We start from the raw sequence: 24,800 nt of genomic DNA, 5'->3' as shown, positions 1-24,800 counted from the left end.
AGACATTTTTACCCCAAAAAACAGTCCTTCTTTCTACTACTCTTCCTCCTATCCTCCTCCTCTTCCTCCTCCTTTGTACATAGGGATGAAAACTATGCATTTAGCAAACAAAGAGAAAGCACTTACCCTTTTCTATCTCACTGCGTTTGGGTGCATTCAAAGGCCCAGGGGCTAATTTTGAGACTTTGCTTAGCCTCCTGGTTTATTATTGTGGTGTGGTTAGCTTTACAATACATTTGGTAACTATTTGCTAAAGACAAAGAAGCAAAAGGTAAGGAATAGCTACTTCCACGTGTTAAAAAAAAAAAAAAAGAAAAAAAAAGAAAAAAAAGTGTGTAAAGATCTACTATTTATAGTGTGAACCAAAGACGCTACCTCACTCGATTTCCATTGGTGATTTTAATCACATGATGATACCAAAGAATACCAAAGATTTTTCATGCACGGCCTTGGTCTGGAAAGGGAACTCATCCTCCTTCTTACCTCCATTCCCCTCATCCCCCTTCTTCACCTTCACTCAGTGTGTAACCTTGTCTTCATTCTTAGTGGTAATGCTAATAACCTTACGAATACTTCTCTTGCTACAACTGCTACTACTGACGATGATAAGGATAATAATAATAATAATAAAGCTCTAGGCAAACATGTTGCAAACTTTGTAAACTCATAGGACGAGTGCCTTGCTTGAACCAAAGTGTTAAACCGCTGTTGACCTCTTTATCTCTCACCTTATACTCTTTGAATACCTCAGCCTGTTAGAAAGGCCACTAATGAAAAAAAGGAATAATTCTTCACCGTGGTGCTTTTTGCCGTGCAACCATGCAATGAAACTTTCTTTGATACCAAAGGAAAATGTTTTTTTCCACTTTCTTGCTGACAAACCAAAGGTTCCCTCTTCTTTCCCCCAAAGCAGCTTGAGTCCCTCAGCCCAGACAGGCCGTGCATCGCTTTTACCAATTCCTCCAAATACCTCATAGTAATAAATCTTTAGGGTTATGTTGTATAGAGAGTCTATGTGATAAGGCAGAACTTACTAGTTTGATAATTGTTAAGGTTACTTAAAAAAAAGCTTTATAATTCTTATTTATTTTGTAGGGGTTGTTTTGTTTGTATATTCCTTTTATATTGTTTGGTTTGGGTTTCTTCTTTTTTCCTTTTTTTTTTTGGCAGAACTTCTCTGTTATACTCAAGGAAGATCTTATTCCTGGGAATGTTTCAAAGTGGGTAAAGATCGCTGTTTGCAATGAATGCAAGAAAGGGAAACATGGCTTTGATTACTTTTGTTTCAACTAGGATACTTTGTGTTTGCTAGTTGATGTTCTTTTCACAGGGTAAAAAAAAAAAATATTCTCTGCTGTGATAAATGGTTCCTATTTTTTCTCTATAATGTGCTGTGACTTTTAATTTAATTACCTTTTGTATACACTTATTTAATCACTGCTTTAATTTATGACTATGTAGTTTAAAAAAAAATTGTATATAGTAGATTCAAAAATGGCCAAAGCTTTATGTTACAATCTTTTCATTCTTGATGCTGAGATGAACTGAAGGAGAGTGCTTCTCTTGACTGCAGGGTGTATCTTCAGCCTTGTCTTGGCATGCACTTCCACCTGTGTTACAAACACTGCCAGGTTACCCCCTCCAGGCCTCCCTTCCCCCCAACTTGTACATGCCAAAATGAGTGTTTCAAGGTAGTACTTTTGTCACTTAGGAAGCAGAAGGACATTATTAGTGTGTTTTTTCTTTAATTTATTTGTCTTTTTTCTAGAAAGGTTGCTTTGTGGGTGAGACCCACACATCCAAAGAATTTAAAAGTCGTTTAATGTTTAAAAAGCACTGGCATTTGTGAGAGATTTTGCTGAGTTTTTGTTTTCCTTCGCCATTCGCACGGGTAGCGCAAGCAAGCGGCGGGCGCAGGCCTTGGGAGAAAAGCTGACTTGACTCTGGAATCCTTGCTCACGGGAAGGCCTTTGCGGCGGGCGATGGGATGGCGCGGGTTTGGAGAGCTCTCCGGGGTTGGGGCCACCCGCGGGACACCCCCGGGTCACCTGCTCTCCAGCCAGGGCCTGCAGGGGATGGGACAGGGTCCCTGGGGCACAGCTGAGTCCCCCAAGAAGCTGCAGCTTCATCCAGGCAGAACTGTGGTGCCTCGGGTGCAGGTGAGCACGGGGGGAGCTGTGCTGTGTCCCTCCCAGGGGCCCAGGCACAGCCCCTGCTCCGGTACCCCCACATCTCGAGGGACGACAAGGCGGTTTTGAGTCAAAAAGCAAAAAGAAAAGGGTAATGACAATGATAATTCTGCAAAGCTGATGATGGCATCATGGCACAGAGAATAGGATGCCACTCACCTGTGTTTTATTTTGCATAAAGAATAGGTTCTGTTTCAGCTGAGTGTTGTGTACTGACACAGTTTGTGATGGCTGTAAATATTTCCTTTCCCATGCAGTAGGTGAGCCCCAGGTGTACCTCATTTTCCTTTGAGGGGATAGTGAAGGGGTTGAGGGAGGGAAGGACAAGGGCAGGGTCTAAGCTTTTGGTCAGAAGTTACACTTTCTAGGTACATTTTTTATACTTCAAGTATTGAAATGGGGCAATAAAGACGCTCTGAAATGCAGGATCATTAAATGGTCTGTTGTTGTGCATTGGCTCAGTGTCTGCTTTTAATACAGGAGCTAATGCTGTGCAATGAGTTACGCTTCACGTGGAGGGGGAGGCAAAGTATTAGTCTGTGAATCCAGCATGAGCCATCGAGCCCTGGACAAACTGTGCTTAGGGAGCCGCGGTTTCCCGTCCTGTTCCGGTAGTTTGGTGTTTCACGGAATGTTCTGCATTTGCTGCATCCTCACTGTGGGGCCGCGTTAGTTTTGCAGCCTGAACTGGACGACAGGGAATGTAGGGTACAGCCTTGTCTTTGACTCGCTCGGGCCCGCGCACCCCCGCCCGCAGCCCGGGACCCCGGGACCCCCGGCACCCCCCGGACCCCGCCCGGCCCGCCCTCCCCCGGCTCCCGCCGCAGAGGGGGCGACAGAGACAATCACAGGTCCCAGCTCCGTAGGGGTAGGAAATCTTCCCAGAGCAAGCGGGAGTTCTTCCAGAGCAACGGAACAAAACCAAAAAAAAAAAAAAAAAAAAAAAAAAAAAAAAGAAAGAAAAAAAAACCCGCAACGAAAACAAAGCGAAGATTTTGCTAAAGCCCTTTGCTGCCATCTTTAGTTCGCCCATTAGGAAGCAGCAGTAGTTTATGCGTTGCATCTGCATTTCAGACTAAGTGATTATTGTACCTAATTACAGTTGATTGCTGATATTTCCTCACTCTCTCTCTTAGTCAAGCGCTTCTTCTGTATTTTTGTGTGTAGCGATGACAAGTGCAGTGCGCTAGGCATTGCCCTGGGTTGGGTATGAGTATCTCCTGTACTGCGTTAAGATTTCCTTAAGTTACTTTTTTTAAGCTTTGCTACTGTTCTCACTTTATGCCGTGCAATATCATCTGCTGTGTTTGCTAAGCGAAAAGAAAAAAAAAAAAAAAAAAAGAGAAAAAAAAAAAAAAGAAAAAAGCAAGTGATGATGTCATCATGCTTTTCAGTGTTACAATGTTTCAGCGTTACAATGTTTCAGCGTTTATGTAGTCACAAAAATGTAGTAAATAAAAGGTTGGATTTTCCAGCACTTTAAATTTAGACATTTCTTGCCTTCTTTTGTTTCTCTGTGTGCAGCCACCAGGCACTGAGCTGAGACAAGGGCAGCCCCAGCTCTCCCGTGGGACAGGCAGCATTCGGTGGAGTCATGGGAGGGACATCCATGGAGGGGGAACACTCTAAAGGGCTCTTCAGGCTTCACAGCCCTGTGTCTTCTTCCCTCCATCTGTGCTGAGGTCCGCAGCCCTCAGCAAGCACCCCCCATCTGCCTGTGCTCCCCAGTCCATCCCTTCCCGGCATGGTGGGCTCCAGGGAGACGAGCACCAAGTGTCTGAGGGGTGAGCGCGGTTCATACCAGATGCATTTCTCTAATTGAGGGAAAAAAACATTAAGAAAATAGGTGAAGCAAATAATCTCGGTTTCCTTTATATCATCTAAGGGTATGGATGTCACCAAACTAATTCGCAGAGGTGTTTCCTTCTGTGTGATGGAGTCCACCCCAGGCCCGCAGGATCAATATTTAATTGTTTAAAGGGATATTGTATTCCTTTCCTGTCACTGTTGTTAATGCCTCTGCGCTCTGTAATCCCACGGGGTCTTTTCCTGGGGATCTGATCAGAGAGATTACCCATCACTCGGGAGTGGTGGGAGGAGAGTCCCGGCCATAAAAGATTCAGCAATGCATTGAACCGTTTTCTCTCTATCTCCTAATGAAGTGATGAAGCGTGTGCCACAAAATTTAACAGGGTTTTGTAGCAAATCAGGTTGCACTGCTGAGAGGAGGATTAAACCTTCATCTTTGTCCCATAAATCATGGCATCAGCTACCTTTTTTCTGATGGATAGTCTGGGCTCTGCTGACAATATTTTATCTCTGGAAGTGCCTGCAGCCTGATGTGCAATTTCTTTTTACTGCTAAGCTGAGAGAGGCAGTGAGCACACCCCTTTGGAGGGCTCCCCTTGGGCTTGGTGTCCCAAGACAATGTCAGAAGCCAAAGCATCACCAGGAACCAATGTCCAGGGCAAGCACAAAGGCAAAGGGAGATGGGAAGCCTGAAATGTCCCCATCCCCAGAAGGAGTGCCTCTGGGATTTGCTCATCCACACCATTGTACTGGCCAGGCCTGGGATAACTCAGCACTGACTCAGGTCAGTAACTCCATGGGATGGTGCTGGGCAGGGCCACGGTGCAAACTGAGGGCTCCAGCAAACCCTGTTGTGTTACCTGGCAGACAAAGGGACACAGCAAAATGCTTTTTCTAGAAAAAATAATCAGGACGTGCCACAGCGGTTGAAGCACATCAGGCACCTGCTGTTTCCCAGGTTCTCCTCCCATGGGTGAGGAGAGGATGATGGGCAGCTTAAGGACAAAGCCTGGCACAGCCACATCATGTCCCCTTGCTGTGACCTTTCTCTATACCTCCTGTCCCTTATTTCCTTCTCATGTGAATCATTTTGGTCACTAATCTCCCTGACTCCAGGCATGGGAGGGTGCGCCTGGGATGACCCATCCCACACAGCAGCTCACTGCCCCATGTCCTTGGGCACCCCTGGCCACCCAGTCTGTGCTATAGGAACAGGCCAGTTGCAGGGAGGGACAGCCGGGGTGCCCCTGGTGCACAGTTTTCCAGTTACTTCATCATATCAGAACTTTATTTTTATATTTGAGATATATTTAACTCTGGTGTGTACACCATTTCTGTCAGCATGCTCAGGGGAGCCAGCTGGGCTTACCACAGGTGCCCACAACCCAAACACCAAAATGAGCTTCATAAACTTTATTTCCTGAGCACTGGCAGAAAGCAAGGAACACAGCCAGTGAGCAAAGCAGAGGAAACCAGCTCCCCAGAACTAGGAGAGGAGTTGCTCTTGCCTCAGTTGCACCCAGACCTTCCCAAGGACAAAGACAACAACAGCAGCTGGGGGCTGCTTTCACCCACCATGGCACGAGGCCACTCTTGGTGGCAGCACTGGCAGCACAGGTGATGCAGCAGCTGCAGCCCATTTGTATGTGATGGTCCCAGGGCAATAAAGGCTGTCTGAGCTGGGCCCCTACTTCCTAACCAGGAGGAGCTCTGTGTGGTAAGGGGGCCTGGCATGTTTGGGGGTAAGTATGGTCTGATTTGAGCTGAGATTTGAGCTCCTTAGGGTTTTGTGTTTAGGTGGGGGTGGCTCAGGTGCCCTGTGTGGGATGGGGCAGTGCTGCTGTCAACGTTATAAATTACCAATAAGCACTAAAAGCCTAAAGCAGGGTCATGGAGGGGAGATGGGTAATGAGGCAGGGGACAGAGCTGGAAGGATGTGCTGCCTGTAGGGCTGGGGCCTGCAGCAGGGCATGTCTCTGTGGCAGGGGCAGGGAGGTCCCCAGCAAGCATGGAGGGGTGGCTGAGCTGAGGCTGCCTGAAATCTGGGACAGTATCTGGATGAAACCTGAGAAATCTTCTTCCTTTTAGGGCACAGCTGGGGGAAGAGGGAGCTGTGCACTGCCCAGCCCCTGTGCTGGGGCTGTGGGGCCATTTTTCACCCTGGGTGACAATTGCTGCTTGGAGGGGGATGGCAGTATCACACCCACACATCTGGCAGCCAGCACAGTTATTTATGTACAGGAAAAAGCCCTTTGTTAAAAATGGTCTATTCATCAAGCAAAATAATTTCCTGCCCAAGGGAGGTGCCCAGAATTTGAGTTTCAGTTATGCTTTTGGTACTAATTATTGCTTAAGGTTAGAGATGATTGGGAGGGAAAATTAATCCTTGTTATCAGCTTCATTAGGAAGAAGTACGGCAATGCAAAATATAGACACTTAATGTAAGTGAATCCACAGTGGCTGCTAATACATAAAGAGCTCAGAACATCTCTAAAAATGGTTGGCAGTGGGAAGAGTAAAAAGTAGTGCTGTAGTCACAGGCCCATCCAGCCTGTGTGCTCTGCCCTGGGTACCCAGTTGTCACCTCTGTCACACAAACACACTTCTGATCTGACTGAGAGTGGCCACACTTTTGTTTTGGTAGCCTCATGAGGAAAATACAACCCCAAACTTAGCAACTGTCTCCCCAAGACAACACTGCTCAGCTAAAGTCTGCCTGCACAGGTAGGAAGGGCTGCTGTGGTGCAAATGACAGGGTTAACAAGTCCTTTCCCCAGCAAGGGCGTGAAGATTTTCCACTGTTTGAAAGTGGAAGCAGGCTTTAAGCTGGTCCTGGTGGCCAGGCTACGTCACTTTGTGAACATGCTCAGAGCTTTTACACCCCTGGTGTCATCTGCAGGTCTAGGGTCCTGGCACTCTGGTTGTTGTCCCAAAGAACTGATGCTTAAGCTTTTCTCCTGCTGGACAGGCACAGTGGTTTGAATGGGATGCTTAGCACGTGGCAGGCACAAAGCCCTGTGTTTCTGTGTAGTGTGACTCTCCCCTGCTGTGCTTGGTACAACAGGGTTGGGTGAAAGGTAACAAAGCATCTTGCTATGAGCTTCTCTTGGTGAAGGATGCTTCCAAAATTTGCCAGTGGTGCAAATTTGCTTCCAAAATTTGCCCTCACAGTGAGGGCACTGTGAGGCAAAAGGAAGGTGTGTGGCTGTGGCAGGAGGCTGTGTGAGGCCCCTGCTCTGCAACAGTGAGAGAGTCCTGCAAGGGGCCACCAGCAGGCAGGGAGCAGTGGCCTCTCCCCTGACAATGTGTGCTGCCTGGGGTGGCTCAGCCGTAGAAGCAACTGTGTTCATCACAAATATCCCTGGTGATGCGGGGACAAGGTGAGTGAATTACTCAAATTACTTGAATCTCCCCAGTGGTGCACGGAGATTCAATCTCGGCGTGGCATTAAATCAAGTCAGTGACATAGATCAAAGGATACTGCTTTAATCACCTCGTTAGGCCACAGACATCATTAGTTACTCATTATGATGTGTTGATGCCGGCATTCTCTGTAACACAGTTATGTACACTCGCTATCAGACATTTTTCTCATCAAACGGGATGTCAATACTTTAACATCTTAATGAGTTACAGTCAATATCCATTGCAATAAAGCTCGTGTTTTCTCATGATTTCATCTACCCTTAGGGTTTTGATTAAAATGGCTGCTTTTCCCAGGTAATTGATTGAGGAATTAGGGAAATTCCATGTAGGAACAAGCACATGCTGCTATGCAGACTCTGAAAACCTTCGGTTGTCTCCAAGTGCTTTAGAGATTACAAGGGAGTTTGCAATTTTAATATGGATTTTAGATACTGTTGCTTAATTCTTCTTTCTCAATCACTTGTAAAACAGATTTAGTATCAAATAAAGTAATTAAAATACCTAAGAGTGTATTGGAAAAATGTTACAAGCAAATCATTGGTTTGCAAAGGTCTAAGAATGAGAACAAGTGCTGCTGTCAGGTGAGCACCAGTTTGGATGAACATGCACAATAGGAAGGTTTTCTGATTTACTGTGTTGGCAAAACATTAAATCATTTGCAGGAACACAAAAGCAGGCAGAACAGGCTGCAGTGTTATTTCAGGCTCAGGTTTAGCAAGGGTAAGTTTGCAGAAGTTCACAGTTTTTGAAGCTGAAGTATCAACTATTTAGGCAAAGAAGTTGTTTTGTTTTTTTTTTTGCCAAGTGAACTGTGAAGGAGTTTGCCAGTGTACTGGGAGAGAGAAGTCTTGAAGGTTCCCCAGCTTGCTGACCATATCCTAATTTCATCTGAGAAAAATATTTGTACATCACCAAGGAAAAAAATTAAATATGAAAAGGAGGTTCATGTAGTAGCAGCCAGCAGAACTGACTTGGTGCCCTATGGCTGTCTCCTTCCCACATGACACGACTGGACACCACACAGGGCTGTGCCCACAAGTGGTTTTCATGTCATGCTGCTGCTGAGGTTGGTTCTCCCTGCTGGTCCCTTGGGCAAGGGCAGAGCTCTGCCTGCAGCCCACAGCCATCCTGCTCACTGCAACCCTCCCACTCCCACCCATCTGGAGAAACCCTGGCTACATGTAGGTATATTACTAAAAATACAAATAACTTCAGTAATTTCCCTTCTAAACAAACCTCTGTGAAATTTGACACTTCTCATAATGACAGATCTAGGGGTGCAGTTTGGGACTGTAAAGCCACATTCAAACTGCTTTTTATTTTAAAACCCTCTCTTATACAGGAAAAGACAGCAGAGGTTTCCTGGATCTAATTTAAATCCTGGATTGGATTTTTTTTTTTTTTGCTGTTTATGGTAGTGAAAGACTATGTGGTTGCTGGATTTGTAGGAATAAGAGAGAAAATCTGTCATATTCTTAGCAATCACTGAAAATAGAAAATGAGCCGTTGTGATTCGCATTGGAAAACACCAACCATTTCCACTGCTGAGCTCAGCAGCCTGGAAAGGGCCAAATCCCAGTGGAACCTGGCAGTGCTGGGAGTGGGCAAGCACCCTGGGGCACACACGGGTGCTCTGCTGGTGAGGGCTTGAGGTGCTTGGGAGCAGCTCTTGGCAGATGTGTCTGTGCTGCTCTGCCCAGCACCCTCCTGAGCTGTGGGGCCCAGGCACTCCTGTTAAGGGGTGGATATAGAAAGTAAAAGTAAATAGATTTTTGCAGAAAAGCATGGCCCCCAAATAATGCACATGGGGGTTAGTGTCACAATGAAAAGTGTAGAGAATCATCACTCCAAACTTGTGGTTCATCCTCTGGTCATTACACCCTGGGATGTTCTTCAGGACCTCTGTTAGCAGTCAGGCTTGGATTGCCTGACGTACAAGTGGTTTCTGGTGATCTGTTCTCATGTCCTTGGAGGATTACATGCTGTGGTAAGGCTGTGTGCAGTTACCAGCATGATTCACTTTGCCAGTTACCCAGCTTGTCTGGATCACTGGAGTCCCAGAGTGAGTAAATGAGACAAGAAATCTGTTTAGAAAATATTCTGAATGAAAACCCAAAGGGAAAATGTGGCTGAAAGTGCTCCTTTACACAAGAAGGAAAAGCCATCATTTTTCCTTTCTGTGCAGTCCTCACCCCTGTGCTTTGTGAAGCTGCAAGGAAACTTTGCATGTTCATTTTGAATAGGAACGTGCAGATGAGGAGGTGCAGGTAATGACAAAGACAGAAGCAGGAAAGGCAGCATGGGGAAGGCACAAATATTTAGAGGAGAAATGAGACACTGGGGCCTGATTCATGGAGTCAGGCAGAATGACTGCAGAATGAGTTGGGTCTCTGTGCATGTGGAGGAGCTCCCATGCCAAGCTGTGGATCAGGCCCTTGGCAATTGGAAAAGGTATACAAGTGCCAGGCTCCTCTGTCTGCCCCTTGCAGCCAGGTTGGAGATGACTAAATTTAAAGCAATTTCTCAGTGAAGGTGATAAGCATGCTGGGGTGCTGGGAACTGTGTGGGAGCCAGGCCCCCACTTGGAAGGCAGCTACATGTTTGATTCCCAGCCTTACTTCCCGGTTCAATGCCTACTTCTTCCAGGAAGGCAAGGGGCTGCATGGAGGAGATGGCTCTGCCAAGCCAGGAGTGCAGCTAGGGCAGCCATCCCTCTGGGAACAGCTTAAATAGGTGGTGATTCACAAATGGAAGATGCAAGGGATGGACTGTAATCACAGCCACGGCTCTGCCAGCAAGTTCAGAAAAGGGGTTGGATGTGCACCAGACATTTTAGCAGCTTCTCTTGCAGAGTACAGCTGGTATGGTCCAAACTGCTCTGATTCAGTCATGGAACATTTTGCAATGAGTGTACATCCCTAATGATGACCATATATTCTATTTAAAGGGTTTTTAAAGACTGTAAAGTACAAGCCTGGCTGAAGAGCAATCCCATGAGGTGCTGGGCTGACCCCAGCCTCTTGTCTGTTCCCAAACCTGTCCTGCTCCACTGAAGTCCTTTTTGGATGCTCACAGGAACAGCTTGCCTTCAGATTTATGAGTGCCTGCTCCCAGTTTTGTCAGAAGTCTCACTGGCTAGAGGCAGACAAATTAATACTGTAAATTTCTCTTGGGATGATGCTTTAAGTTGTCGTGTTTGTGAAAATCAGAAAAATGTCATGAAAAAATCAGAAAAGCTTCAGAACCAGAAGGCACATAAGACATGCCAAATTCTATCAACTGAAATTCTCTCTCATTGAAAATCAATACAGTGAACTTTTAAAGTTTATTTAATGATATTAACATCTGGGAATAATAATAGTTTTCTCAAGTTGGTGGAGGTTTCCATTCACCTCTGGTGGGAGAAATTAGTGGCCAGTGCAAGGCTGACTGTGACACATGAGGCTTTCAACTAACTTTAGTGGGCTTTGCATCAGCTGGGTGTTGGCAGCTTTTTCAGCACCACTCGCTTCTAAAGGAGGCTTACCTAGAGCAACTAGCTCACAAGGAGTGTCATTCACATCTAACAGAAATTATATGTTCCTTATCTCTTTAGTTAGAGTATATATAATGTTAGTAATGATGTATTATCTATATATTCATTTAATAGGATTGTTTTGATGTCAGGCTTGCTTATGTAGGGTCATCAGTATGAGGATATGCATTAAAAAGAGATTTAAAATCCCTGAAGAGTTATACAGCCCTGATTTTTTCAAAGCACTTGACCTTAAAAGTGCTTTAGGTTGCTCCTTTCTTGTGTTTACTTATTTCTTACATTGCGCCTCACTTGGCAAACACTAAATTGCAGGAAGTGGTGTGCAATAAGGGAGAGAAACAAGGTCACTTTATTTGGCTGTTAGTGTGGTCATTGGCACGATGAAGAAGAGAATGACAGCATCTAAAATGCTGGAGGGGACCCTCAGCCTTCATCTGAGGATGAGCTCCCTCAGTTCAGGAACATGTGCCTAGGTGTTCCTCAGCTGGGATCACTTCAGCATTTGATCTGTTTTTCTCAAGCTCAGTATTCATTTGGAGCCTGGGGTTGCTCATATGTTGTTTGCTGTACCCTCACCACGTCTTGTGAGGCAAATGCTCTCTGGTCCAGGCTGGCACCACCGAGGGAGTGCAGATCCTTCAGGAGGTGCATCCCTGGCAGGTGGTACTTTGGGGCTGGGACAGCCACATCTGTGCCAGCAGAGTAAAACCCCAGCTTGGGCAGAGGTTTTGAGGCATTTCTAGAACAAGAGCAATGTTAAGCTGGAGGCTGATGCTGGCTGCCTCCAGAAAGTCTGTCTGAAAAACCATCCTTTCTGGGCTCTCCAGAAAATGTTCCCAGTCTGAGCGTGCAGGAAGGGTGTGCAAAGTGTTCCCTTGCTGCCTGCACTGACACTGCTGGGCACTCCAGAGTGGGCTGCAGCCTGCCATGCCCTGAGAGGGGGCCTGGGCACATGTGTTCACAACCACAATAATGTGGTGAGTTCAAGGGCACATCTGGAGGAGGATCTGACATCCAGTGTCTAATGAGAACCTTCTGGGCACTGGCTGAGCTGCAGGGGTGGTGACACTGGTGGTTGCCATGTCCCCCAGTGCAGGAGCCTTGGGACTCCCACTCATGTTCAGAGTGACCTAAATGGATCAGCAGTTATGTCCTTCCCACGCAAGTGTAGCTGCTCCTGAGTCTCTTCTGCTCTTCATAGCCTGGTGCAGTAACAAAAAATCAGGGCTGATTCCAGTCTTCATTAATACACAGCTGTAAACTCTGCATCTCCACAATCTCACCAGGCTGCCTGCAAATAGCTGTTAGATCCTTTGGAAAGTGAGAACAGATAGAATATATATGGTATTTGGATGTAGATTTACTGCCAGGTTTTAAGGATTTCAGCCCAGAAGCACTGTGTGGTGGGGTACACAGTGGGTTTGTCGCTCCTCAAGGATCTGCCACAAGCCCTCCAGCTGAGTAGCAGCCTTAAGGAGAACTGTAGATCTTGTTTTTACCTTCAACAGCCAAACTGGAGGAGGAAAGGCACATCTGTCTGATCAGAGGCAAGCTAGGCAAACCTGGGAAAACCAGGATTGGAGAGAGACACCAAAGAGTAGGTTTGAGACACAGCGGCCTCCTCTGAGCTGCTGTGGGAACTCGGGGAAGGTCTGTGGTTACATCTGAACAGAGCTGACCTGTGCTTAGCATCCTGCTGCACGGGGTTTTAACCATGCACAGAAACCTGAATCATCAAAAATGTTCACAGACCAGAAATACTACTGTGTACTGAAGTGTTGAAGAATTTCATATCTGTGAGCTTAATCAAATCAGTGCAGCCTGGCGTTGTGGACACCAAACTGTCCCAGGGTAAACTGCACTTCTCCATGGCAGCCCACAGACAGGCAGCAATGTCAGAGATTGGTGCTGCATTAACCCTGCAGACCAGGTTTCCTCTTGGGAAGTCACATCCCAGGACTCATCCAGGCCTAGGCAACAACACACCATAGGTGGGACTTGAAGGGAAAACTAGGAGATTAAAAAAAAAAGCTCTTGTTGCAGAGTGAGTGATGGGGAACCCGTGTTGTTTTCCCATCTGCACTCTGAATTGGCAGCGTGGCTGTAGCATCTTTCTTAGGCACTATTCCAGCAAAACACTTGAGTATGTGCTTAATTAAATCATGTGAGAAGTTTAAAGGGCTTGAAAGCATGCAGCTAAATGCTTTGCTGGGGACTTAATATTAATGCCTCAGTTTCCCTTTTCCAACATAGAAAAGAAATATTTACTTCCCATACAGAGTGCTGACAAGCTTAATTCAATCTTACTTGTAAAGTGCCTTGAGGGCCTTAGGGAAAAGGTGTTATAAAAATCAGAATATTATTCTACACTCCCTAGCAAGACAGCACTTAGCTTTATATATTGTCCTGCTGGTGATGCATCTCCCTCTGGCTGACAGCAGGAGCAATTAATGTATATAAACCAAAAGAGGCTGTTTAGGAGGCTTGTGGTCCATGTAATCTGCTAACACCTGATAACAATTCCAAACCTGAAAAGGTGGAAAAGTCAGAGGTTTTAAGGCATTTTATTGCAAAAACATGTGTGTGACTTCAGAGCAATGACAGGAAAAGGGTTGTTTCTCCAGTAATGTATTTTTTATTCCTCATTCTTTTTTATGGCCTTTACTGATCGCTTTTCAGTTTTTCTGGTCTTTTGTAAGTTAGCAAACTGTACTCTGACACTGCTCTCTTATTTCAGATTTTCTTCATTGGATTGGGAAGAATCTGGATCTGACTTCAGAGGCAGCCAGAGTTAGCTGAAGACAAGGGAACTGCTGCCAAGGAGAGGCCATCAAGCGAAGCCAGAATGGGAGAGGTTAGGGTAGGGTGGATTTTTTGTTTTTTAAACCCTCTAATTGTTATTCTGCATTTAAACATGTTGAAAGTACTGTTCGGGACAGAGTATTGCAGGCAACACACATTTTCCTTAAGGTTCAGTGATATCACTATAGCTAACCACCAGTATTTCATATATTTTTAATCTCTGCATTGAAATTTCATGCATTGAAATACAAGTATACTACACTGTCTGCAAAAACAGACACTCACAAACTCTCCCCCCCTCCATAAAAACAAATGACTGAAAACATAAAGTTCTTCACAGGTAGTTGCTGTGAATCCTTGTTTCCTGCCTGTACTTCTGAATGTTGTATTCTGACTAAACTTAATGGGTTTTTCCTATTTTTGTCTTCTTTCAATGACAAATGATACTTAAACTACTACAAAGGAGACATTGAGAATCACAGATCCTCCTTTGGCATTGTTTATGCTTACTGTGTGTTTAATTCATTGTAAAATTCTTACAATGAAAATGAGTTTTAAGAAATTTCTGGAGTACATGACAAGGCAATAATACCAAGTCACGAATGAGTGATTTTTTTTTAAAAATTTTATTTTTTAAGTACGACCATTAGCAACTTTTTCTGTTTGTGTATGTGTTTCTGCTCTGTCTTTCCAGGATACAATCTCTTTATGGAAATACTATTTCTTCTTCTATGCCTTCTGCAAGTGGCACACAATGGAGTCTCATTACTCAACAGAAACTCTATGTGCCACGAAAAATAAATAATTAAACTCAAGCTATTTCACTAGGTAAATACTGCCTTTCTCACCCCTGTACATAAAGCAGCCAGTGTTCCACACCTGGCACTGATCTCTTCTGGGAGTTCAGCCTCCTCAAAGTCCTCTGGCATGAAACCTTAACGTGCTGACACACAGTGTGTCACTCCTGGGACTGTCCTGGGGCAAAGGGCAGGGAGTCAATTGGGATGTGGGTGCCCACCACCTGCTCTGGCTGCTGGGCTGGAGACAAAGGTGGGGGAAGTTTCCAACAAAACTACATGTTTGTACATGTAAATGTCCTCAGGGACCCTCCTAGAGCTGTTGCTTCTCTATGTGCTAGGCAGGTGTTCACTCATGTTTTCCCTCCAGCTCAACAAAGATTGGCTTTAGGATAGCTGGCATGGTACATGGCCTGGGAGTTTCACACAAATATTCCAGAAGGATGAAATGCTGTTAAGCTTCCACTGAAAGAGAGAAGAAATGCATTCCTGCCTACCTGGGATTCTCCATCTCCACAGTTCTGAGGTCAATGCTGGCAGTGCTGCACTGGCAATTCCTAGCAACGTGGGTAAGAACAAAATTTGGGGGACCAGTGAGGACCCTACCACTGTCTGATCACAGCTGATCACTCCTGCTTTTGTATTTAGATTCAGCAGCTTCTTCTCATCTGTAACTTAGTGTGTTTTCCCCTTGTTTTCTTCACCTCTGGTTTGCTCATTTTTCTCCTTCTAACTGTACTACTGAAAATATATCTTCCCCAACCATGAAGAAGTGTGAGGGAATCTTTGGGTTTTTTCTTCAACATATGCTGTAGCTTCTCCACATGACGTGGCAGCTCAAGTGCTGTATTTTATAAATAAATTTCAAGTTACTGCTTTGCTAGATAACACGTATGTAAAGAACTGATTAGCACACAAGTATTTTGGTGTTTGAGTAACGATGCAAATCAGGCCAACACCTTGATTTGGATGTAACTTCTAGATCACTCCATCAGCAGTTTCAAATGAAAGCTGATGGAGGGGCAGGGTATATGTCAATTAGGTTGTGGGGCTCTGACTTGTGTAACAAGTGCAGGCTTAATCTCTGCTAATGCCTGACAAGTGTTGTCCAGACTGTTATACAACCACCTGGAACTGCTGCCAGGTAAAGCTTTTGGGTGCCTGTTGTGTAGCTGGAGGAGTGTGTTATCAGAAGGGGAAGTCCCCCAGCACAAGGTAGAACCAGCGCTCCCGGTCAGCACTCGGATTCGGCAGAGGCAGGTGGCAGCCAGGGGGTGTGTGGCACAGTGTGAGTGGTGCTGGTGTGGGTTCACAGGTGCCTTGGCAGCACCCTCTGTGCCTGAGCTGACACAGTGCCTGTGCCAGCCCAGCTCCCTTCTGCCCTGCATGACTGGGTGTGCTTTGGCAAGTTTCCATTGCTACAGGGACCTGTGTTCCAGATTTTTAAACATAAGGGAGGTGAATCCAGAGGGCTGATAACAAAGCAGTGATGAAGACTCAGTGCTACAGTGACCAGAGCCATGGAGGACACAGAGAAAAGCAACTTCATGTGGTTTATGGCAGGAAGGTACCTGCTGTAAGTTAGAGCAGCCCTAAAGATGCTGTGGTCTGTAGCAGTCTCCTAAGGCAGACCAGAGCCCAGGAGCTCTCTGAATGGATCCTCTTCCCAGAATCCCCACTCAGTCTCTTTCACAAACAACATATCTATGCATTTAAAGCGGGGATATGTTTGCAAGTCTTATGATGTTTCTTTCATTTGCCGAGGAAAATTATGAAGTGTTAAATGTGCAGAGTGCTTGACGGTGAAACAGAGCTGAAGAATGGCTTTAAATGGACCACATATTCCTCACTGGAGCTTTATTGCTGATAGCTGATGGCAGTTTGCTACTGGCTCTAGACAGCGAAATAAGCAGTCTCAGTGATAGCAAACAAAAAAGGAAAAAACCCTCCCCTTCCTTAAAACTGGATCAAGGAAATGGACCTTTAGCATGATGGGTTGTGACTAGGGTCCTGTTTTTGAAACATGATCCATGTGTGCAAATCCCACACAGATCAGATGTCAAAACTGCAGTGTTCTTTGACATTTCAGTTGAGAAGAAGGACAAATGTGTTCTGTACTCATATTTTCTTTTTTTTTTTTTTTTTTTTTAAGCAGAAACAATTAAATTAACTTTGAAACAAGGCTTTGATTGCTATCTCTCTGACATCAGCTTTACATTGATGTAATTCTATAGACTGGTGGGATCACTGCTGATTTGCACTGGTGTAAGCAGAACAATTGGGCTCTGTGTTTTCCAGGCAGTGAAGCTGCTTATGTTTTGTGTAAAGAAAGAAACTCAGTTAAACAACTTTAAGGGAAATACATTAACCAAGAAATTTAGAAGAAGCCAAAAGCAATATAAGCACAGATACAGCTACAATATTCTAACTGTATTGCTACTTTGAAAAAAATACCTAGCCTAATTAAGAGAAGAGTGCCTCTGCCATAAATAACTGATCTCTCTAATTTTCAAGGTTTAGTTAACATGCAAAGGTGAGCAATTTAATAACTTTCTGCAATTTTGTTTATTTTTTGTATGCATACAGTACTTTATTGTCTTTGAGATCCTTGAATGAATGTAAGCTTCCCTTTCTACTCAATTAATGTTATACAACACGAGAATAAACCAACTGTAAGGATTAAAATTATAATTGATCTAGTGTGAAAGTAGCAAAGAAAGTACTATCCAACACAGCCTCAGTTGAAAACGTAGCTCCTTCTGTAGGAAGGGGAGTTGACCTTTGTGTATGGGCCAAGGATTTCACCATTGATGACATTTGGCAGGCATGGAGATAGATATATTTTATTTACTTATTTATTTATTTATTTATTACACAGTGAAGTACAATCAGTCCTTTCAATATTCAGCTTTAATGCTAATTTATTTTTGCTGTAATTGTTATCATGCTCTCACTTTCAGAGGATGTCAAACTCCTGAAAAGAGCAATTGTTTTGATTTAGGTACAGTAAAGCTTACAAACACAATGCTTGGGGTAAGAGATATAGGCTTGGCCTGCATCAAGTGAATTTTGATGTATGAAGAGAGTGGAGCCGTGCCCAGGATGGATATAATCAACCTTGCCAACAAGTGAGGTGAGCCACAGCATTATTCACTGTAGTCATCTGATTACAGGACAGCAGCTAATGAGTGGAATATTAGGGAATACTTTTTATCTGAAAGAAAAGAAGAAAAACAACCCCACAAAAATTTGGAACCAGCTAAACCTGAATATGGGTAAATTTCATATTTTTGTACTGAAAAAATCAGTCCTGAGGACTATGTGCAGCCCATTCCATTTAGTCTTTACTATTAACAGGTAGTATATGCCACTAAATGGCCATGAATATATTAGAAAGACTGTGGCTAATAACCATGCAATTAAAATTTTTAGAACAAGGCCATGGCAGTTTTGCAATAGCTCTGGCATTTAGCTATTAAGCCCCAACTCACTGACTACTTTAGTAAATGATACACAACTTCTCTTGTAAACCTGGCATGGGGTTACATTAAATATTGGCCTGTATTTAACAACGTGCTACTTTCCTGCCCTACTCTCATAAGTCTAGTAGGAGTTGTGGCCTTAATTCAGCTTGGGTGGAGCTGTAGGCTGGACTTGTTGTTCCAGCAAGGTAATTGCTTCTCTACATAAATGAATTATCCTTTTCATTTATAGGGCCCATGGAAAGTTGTGTGCAATTTCAATGCGCTCCTCAGTGTAGCTGTAGCAATTCTTTACTATGTTGTAAACATGCTCACTGTGTTGGTTTTGTCCCAGGTGCAGCAGCTGTGCTTGCAGGGTAAGCTGTACAACAAGCTGGCCCTTTGCAGGGATGCTGGCTCTGCTCACCGCTGGTCTCTTCCACAGAATGGGTACTAACGTGATGGAAGATAAGCATTCCTGAAAATGGAAAGTCCAAAGGCCTTCCTGACAGGCTGAATGGGATGGGAAGTCTGCAGAGAGCCATGTGGAAAAACCTGGCAAACTGTGGTTGTGGTACAAGCTCCAGATGAGCAGCCAGTAGCAGTGGAGGCGCTTGAGGGCAAAGGCTGTGGAGGTGAGTCCTGCTGTAGATGATGAGGGAGCTGCCCAAGCAGGAGAGGCTGGCTGGGATGTGCCACCAACTTGTTGATACAGTGCTAAACCACGACCCAGCTGCTGCAGCAGGACAGGGAAAGTAAACAGGGCTGGTGGAGGCATCAGAAGTTGAACTTTGTGAACTCCTACTAGATGGAGTTACACCAGCAATTAATTTGGTGCAATTACTGGCACAAGAACTGCATTGGAAATTATTGCAAGATAGATCAAGTCATTAGCAATAGGAAAACAGTATTGCAAAACTCCAAACACCTCCTTCCAAGTGTTATGCACTCACTTTCCACTGAAATTAATGGAAATGACACAAATGGGGTGCCTGAATTCCTGATGAATTGCTGCATTGAGTAATTAGCTTCTGGATGTAGCTGCTCAAAAGTAAAGAATGATGATCTAGACTGGAAACAGTTCTTATACTTCTATTTTCCCAAAACCTTCTGCTGTTGGCGTCATCTTGCTGTTTCTCTTGGCAAACATACATCTCCAGCTTCTGGTCAGGGGACGTCAGGGCTTGCTGTTGCTAGAAAAACTTCAACTTCAGTATGGAAACCTATATATTTTCTGATTAATGTTTTCATCGAGCTTAGCCCTGGGTAAACATTGTGTAACATTAGCATTCATCAGTGAACTTGCACAACTCCTTGAAGAAACATCCCCCAAAAAATCCTCCAAACCTGCTTTCAGTCTAGAATGAATATTACAGCTACAGAAAAGATCTTCTATGTAAAAGAGAACAGTTTCCCTCTCTTTCAGAAATTAACGATCTATTCACAAGTCAATCACTTATTTTTCAGTGCATTATTGCCTGATTAGTCAAGTGCTGATGCAATTAAACTTAATGATCTTACTAAGTCTGCTTAGATTGACATTTTAAAAGGATGGGTAGTAAGTATTTTTGTAAAGCAGAACTTTTCTTTGTTTTTATCATCATACTTCTATATTTCCATTGCCACCAGTCACCACTTCAGATGAGATTACATTATTCTCCTTGGGAGCTGGTATCTAATTGCACACCACAGATCAGCTACTTAAGAAGCACGCAAAGTTTATAAAATATCAGTTTAGGAGTTTCTCCAAATATAGAAGTGATTAAGCAAGTTACTTTTCCCAAGGTGAATTATAGACATGCAGGAAGGGTATAATTTCTGTTGGCAAGAAGGCCTCACTGCTAGACCTTGGCGTCTGGAAGAGCTGCAGGAGAGAGTCCATCCTGAGAGGTGTTAAGCTCCTGTTGCTGCTGCCAGAAGAGTAAAGAAGGCACAAGGTGTCCCATGTGACATGGGAAACTTGAGGAGCAGCACAGGACATGGACCGGGCTGCTTCCAACTAAAGGAATCTTCTGTATGTAAACAAGGTTTAGTAGCAAAGTGTTGAGTCCAGGAAATTTTTTCTGGTGAGGAGGATAAGCTTTCCTTTTGAGAGAAGTGCAATTACTTCTCTATTGTTCTCCTAGTTCCTTCCCAACTTAACTTGGCTGTGTCTCCAGTGAGAAAGTACTACTTGGAAAATAAAGGACTTTGAGAGAACACAGAGAGGAAAAAAAAAACAACAAGATGTCATTTGACTAATTTCAAAAAGTGAATTTAGGCAGAAAGAACATGATAATAGCTATATTACTTTGAAAGGGACAGTTAGTAGTGAAATTAAGCAATGGAGGATTTTGGTGGGAACTGCATGGAAAGAAAAACCTCTGTAAGTTAGGAAACAAGAGTCTAACAGTAGAGCCTCTGTTGGTTTACACCTTCCATGTTTGTTTACTCTCTTCAAAACATTTAGCACTATGTCCAAAATTTGTGTATTTCTTAGAAAGAAAACTAAAATGTTGCTGTTTCTACTCTGTCACAGGTTCTGATTTTCCAGTGATGGGACAGGCTTCCTGTAGAAGTAACTCCATTGACTTAACTGACCCATTTGCACCAGGGAGAGCTGATGTAGCAAGATGAGAATTAAGCCCACAGGCCAAAATTTTCAAAAATAAGTATCTAAAATTAGGTGCCTAATTCCATAATTGGAAACCTGAGTAGAAGTGGACTGGTTTTTAAAAACACTCTGGGCTGACAAATTCTGCTGAAGTCAGTTGGAGATGAGTCTTCCTTTGAAAATCAGGCTGTGCCTGGATATTGTTATGGGCATGTTGGACAGCGTGGGTTGAAGGTTCTAATTTCCCATCCCAATGCATAACTGGATCAGCATGTACCCAGTGCACAGAGCTCTCATCATGTAGTACTCTAGAATATGAACGTGTCCCATCTTGACAGACATTCTGGTATGAATCAGTGTTTGGGGACTCAAAACAAAAAGATTAGATGAATACACTTTCCTCTCTTTGATCCCGAGGCAAGCCACAAATGTAAAAGAGGCCTAAGAGCTGTTCCAAAGGATGCTGGTGAAAAGTTTTGTGGAGGAACTTCTGCTTGGGCTGGTGATGAATACAGAACAAAACCTGCTCTGAAGCACCCACGGACAAGCTCTTCCTGCCTCCCGAAACAAAGGAGGCTGAGGAGCTCTGGAAGTACTGCTTTAATGCCACTGGTATATCTCTGCATGACATAATGAGGCATATTACCTGAAAATTCTAAGGATGGGAAATGCAGTTTCACCATCTTTTAAGTATTTTTAAATCTTACTGCATTGATGCTATTCAAATACTTAAATCAAGCTGTTTACAGGTATCTTGAGAAAGAATTATGATGAAATCTCTTCCATTCAACTAGATCCACTTATCTATATATATTGCTGAATTAAAAACCAAACTCAGAATGCCTATAACGCCTAAAACTAAACTTTTTAGAACATATTGATGGTTTAATTACATTTGATTTTAAATTCTCTCGGTTTCTGTAACAGCTTGTAGGAATTTATTCGTTCTTGTGGACTAATAAATTCCTATAAGCACATAACTCCTTTCTTTCCAAAGTGGTTACTGCTGGTGACAATTAAATGATAGTTGATTCTTCATAGGTGGTTTTTTTTAGCACACTTCAAATTTGTTCCACTGCATACTGTACCTTCCAGTCTATTTCTGATTGCCTTCATTCTTTTGCAATAATATTCTCCCAAGTGCAGTGGCTTTATATCACAGAGGTGGCAGCCATGTCAAAAGCAGTTGTGCCACATCACTTAACAGGCAGTAATTGTCTCCAGGAATCACAGGAATCTTGATCTGCTGCATCAGACATTATTTCTTTGACAGCTAAAGCTGAAAAGGCACTTGGGATGTAACCTAAAATAGACTCTGTTCCAGGTTGCAGGGGCTGTGCCAAAAGTGTAAACTGCTGAAGAAAACACAACCATACATTTATTTTGATTTTTTTTTTTAAACTTCATTTCTATATGAACAAGGTTTATATGACTACACTGTGTTATGCTGCCCCAAGTGAGGATTTTTAAAAATCCAATGGCCAGTTTCAGACAAGCACGTTTCAGACATGGTCACTGTTCAGAAAAGAAATAAGGATCTGACACATTTCAGGAAAAGGCCGTAGGGTGGCCCTGTTAAAGTTTCCACCAAAAAAGAGGCTGCCACCAAAACTCATGTGCTGTATGTGCAAGAGCCACTTCGTCTGCTTGGATGCTGCAGGCTAAGCTCTCACCTGTCTAGACACTGAAGTTAATCAACCATGGGACAGAAACTGATAAGAAACCTGTTTTTGTCTCTGCTTGTGCTCCCAGAAGTGTGTGTTGGTCTAGACTTGGCAGTGGGAGGGCAGTTAAAGTTCTGTTTGTGTTTCTAAGCTAATCCTGCTTTTGTGTGATGCGTGATGCAGCTATGTGCTTTTCAGATGTTTTAAGTTGATATTAAACTTCCGAGGTCAAAAATGCATTTCAGTAGTGTCATTGTTCTAATAAGATTTCCAAGTATGTGTAAGCGAATTCCCATGGCTGAAGCCACTTATCCCATATTTTCTCTGTGTATTCATGCAGTGCTCACCATTTTTTTGGTGACTAGTAGTTCAAGGCCATTTTAAGCTATTTTACTCAAACTAAGTCCACAAATTTGTTTGGGATGCTTATCTTTATTTTGCATTTATTATTGTACATGACATACTGTATAATTAGATATTTTTGGTAATTTTAAATTTTATATTCTGCTTTTTTTCAGATCAGTTATATACCTATGTGATCAAAAGAGAAACAGTCCTTCTTCATCTGAAGTGAAGCAGAACCTGAAGGACATATCTCAGACATACCCATGGATCTCTGGTTCCAGGAATGCTCCAACTCAAGGGGGGAAGCTGAACCTGAAATCTCCTACATGGTCAGTGGAGTAGGACTGCATGCCAGGCCTGGCTTTCTCTTTTATATCCCTTAGAACTTTTAAAATGATAACTGGTTTTCAGGCTGGCATCTAATTTCCTAATGGCTTAAACTACTAAAAAGTATGATGTAATGGGAAGCTAGTTGGCTCATTAATTAAGAAAACACTATGGAAAAAGCACTTTGAGAGAGCATGTTCTTGGAAGTTGGGTCTATTTGTGTCTGATGAGCTGTTTTTTAAAAAGTGCTAAAGTGATATTAAACCTTTTAAAACTATTAAAAAATACTACGTGAAGCATAACAGCTAAATAGCTACAATTGTAAGCTAAACAGTAGAAAGGCAGATTTGGTTTTGGCTGTAAAACCAATATTAGAACAAGTACAAACTAATTTGCAGTGTCTTACAGCAACAATTAGTGTCCTAAAGGATGTGACTTTTCATTAGGATGACTAGAAGGATCTGACAGGTGGCTGAATCATGCCCACTGTAGTTATGCTGAACTCCGTATACATGCACCCACAGTATTTATTGCTCAGTCAAATTCTTCCTTTTATAATTCTGGATTGCCACATTTGCAATTACATTGCATCCGGCAGAGAGCTCTGAGATCTGTAATTACCAAACACGTTTACAGCAGTCACACAGCAACAGAAGTGACACTCATGTACTTACGGGTGTAAAATCAAAGCACCGCGTGTGATACCCTCCTACCTGCCTATGACTGAACTGAGAGGTGTTTACTGCACAGTTTATTCTGTGAAGCACCCTCCCAGTGTAATGATATGCAACTGATAAATGAGAAAGAGGTGCAGTTCATACGAGCCGAAAAGCATAGAATTGAGTTGTTGTGGAATTTTACAATCTTTGCAATAGCTTTCAGTGGCTGCTCAGCTAGCTGTGAGAAAGAGAGTGGCTACACAGAGCCTGTATGTATCCACACCTGCAGGGATCCTGGCACACAGGAGAGGATGGGGAGTTGATTAGTCCATGCACGGGGGGCAGAAGATAAATGTATTTATAAATTACCCTGTTGTAGGGAGTGAGTGCCTCCCATAGGGCTCAAGGCTATAAGATGGCGATATTTGTAAACAACAGTCACAGTGGAGGGAATTGCCAGCATAACGACCAGAGGTGTGGCAGTGTCTGTGTCCCGACTAGGGGACCACATTAAAGCACGAGACGCCTTGATCACCTGTCTTTCTGACCGAGTCTGAATTCAAGTACCAGAGCTGGCCGTGCCACAGTCTCCAGGCGAGCCGTGGACACTCCAGCTCTTTGGCAGTACAACTTCCCGTCTCAGGCAGTTCCTTCTGCTGTCTAGAGGCCACTTTAGCCGGCCTACATGTGGGCCCTTGCTGAAATAGGGATCCCCATCAGCACGGCAGCTTGCTCGCGGTGCATCAGCAGTGCTCCTGCTGCGGTGGAGGGGCGCGGGGCACCGACGGTGCGGGAGATCCACACCCAGCAGCCCCGGCCCTGCCCTGCTTTGCCAGGCAGCCGCGCAGGCCCGACGTTTCGGTGAAACCTGAATTTCTGCCGGATTAAGGCGGTTGTGTAACTGCAGCCCGGCTGACTCCATTGTTCCTCCGCACAGTTTAGTTATCAGTGTGAAGTGAGCGCCGAGCACGGCGCTGCCGGGCAGGGCGGGCAGGGGCTGCCCCGGGGCCAGGGACGCTCACAGCCCTTCTCCCCGGTCCGCCAGCGGGTGTGAGCGGGCGGGGCATCGGCCTCCCGTGCGGATCGGGCACTTCACACCTGGAATCGCCGATATACGCGCGCATATAAACCCCTGCGGCCATGGGCGCGGGCTCCCGCGGGCACACGGAGGGCCAGCGTGGCAGGACACACAG

This window comes from Manacus vitellinus, unplaced genomic scaffold (genome assembly GCF_001715985.3).
Source record: "Manacus vitellinus isolate BGI_N305 unplaced genomic scaffold, ASM171598v3 scaffold_16_pilon, whole genome shotgun sequence".
Classification (NCBI taxonomy): domain Eukaryota; kingdom Metazoa; phylum Chordata; class Aves; order Passeriformes; family Pipridae; genus Manacus; species Manacus vitellinus.
This window is presented reverse-complemented; position numbering follows the sequence as displayed.